This window comes from Lagenorhynchus albirostris, chromosome 2 (genome assembly GCF_949774975.1).
Source record: "Lagenorhynchus albirostris chromosome 2, mLagAlb1.1, whole genome shotgun sequence".
Taxonomy (NCBI): domain Eukaryota; kingdom Metazoa; phylum Chordata; class Mammalia; order Artiodactyla; family Delphinidae; genus Lagenorhynchus; species Lagenorhynchus albirostris.
This window is the reverse complement of record NC_083096.1, coordinates 111741979-111743768: the sequence shown is the minus strand read 5'-3', so window position 1 is coordinate 111743768 and position 1790 is coordinate 111741979.

Sequence of the window (1790 nt, the reverse complement as noted above, 5' to 3'; positions counted from 1 at the left end):
TTTGTGACTTAGGCCCTGTATAAATGCATTAAGGATAGAGCTGATAATGGCTTAAGTACTCTTCTGTGATGGCTGAGGATGTAAGTAGATATGGGAAAGGGAGACGGCTCATACAAAAGCTGACAATCTTCCAGAAGTGAATGTGACATTGGAAGCGTAACAAAGGGAGCCCACAGTCAACAGAAAGAACTGAGAGAAAATAAAAGAGTTCCTCTGATATTTTCTTATACATATTGTTTAAAAAGGGGCTTAGTAAGCTCTCATTTTACAGTCAGTAGTGTCTTTTTTTTTTTTTTTTTTGCAACCCCCCGTGGTTTGCAGGATCTTAGTTCCCTGACCAGGGATTGAACCCTCGCCCTCAGCAGTGAAAGTGCCAAGTTCTAACCATGGGCCACCAGGGAATTCCCTCGCTGTCATTTTAAAATAAAGTACAGATTAAACCCTGTCATCAACACCCTAGTGTTTTACTCAGTCGAGGAGACTGCATACTTCCAGGTGAGCCTGTAGGACCAGATGGAAGGTGACTTTTCCCTGGAGGCAGAGCAGGAGGGGGAACCAGATTCTTCTGGGCACAGGGGGGAAGGGCAAGACTGCTTGGGCCCCTGGGGCTCGAGGCTCCAGAGCTGGCACACGGCCTCAGGACCTTGAGGAGAAAAGGACTGATCAAGAGAGGCAAGAATAAGCCGAATTTCGGCCACCGTGCAGATTAACCAGGGTGCTGAATGGCAGCAACTTCCTAGCCATTACCCGGAAAATCTTTACATGTTGTTTTTGGCTGCCAACATGCAGTTCGGCGTTTCTATTTCCTGCTCCATTTGACCAAGGGTCCCCAAGTTCATCCTGTGACATTTGGTCACTGGAGGAGGAAGCAATAGGAGGTAATTGTTGGGCGATAACATCCTGTTCTTCTCCTGTTTCCATAAAAGGGAGGGAACTTCCCCACCTCTCAAGGGGAAAGAGTACGGGAGGAACTCTTCAGCTTCTCTCTGCCCCTCATTTACTGTTCCCCAAGTCACAAGAAGATGGACTTATCCGAGTGGGGAGTGGAGCAAGACACGAGCCTCCTTGGCTGGGTGCTTCCCTGTTCCCTCATGCTCAGAGCCAGCCTGTCGGTAATATGCACTGTTTTTATATCTCTGACAGGCTCTACCTCTGCCAGGGGAGGCTTGATTTTAACCAATGCTGCCAGTGACTGGTGGGAACAATCAGATCACAGGGATGTAGAAAGAAGCCCAGTTCACCATAGACCCAAGTCACATTGTCCAGTTTGCCTTTATCAGTAGTGAATCTGATGGGCTCTAATTTCAGGAGGGAAAGATAGGCGTGTTGACGGTCTCCTACCTCACCTATGTTAGCAGAGGTAGTCGAGAGGAAGGTGTGCTGGCAGGAGAGGGCTAAACGTGTAAGAGGAAACAAAATGGAAAATGTGGTCAGGGCCACAGCGCTGAGAAGTCCCCGGAGTAGGAACTCAGGCTGCAAGGATTGGGCTTTGGCTCTGTTCCTGCTGGTGCGGGGACTGTCGGACCACTGGGGTTGACAGCATAGGGCTCATGAAGAATGGATCCTGCTTGGGACGTATGTCAGACAGGCTGCAGACAGATCCTTCCTAGCCCTGCTAGGAAACCCTTCACCCCTCTCATTGCCAGCTCAAGGTGAGATTCGGGCAAATCTGCATGTGGTGCTTTTGTCCCTCAAAAAGAGAACAGCCTGGTGTCATCTGTGTGTCCAACTTCCAAATCAGCTTTGACTTTGCATGTCCCAATATTTGTGGTAGGAAAATTGGATAGAAC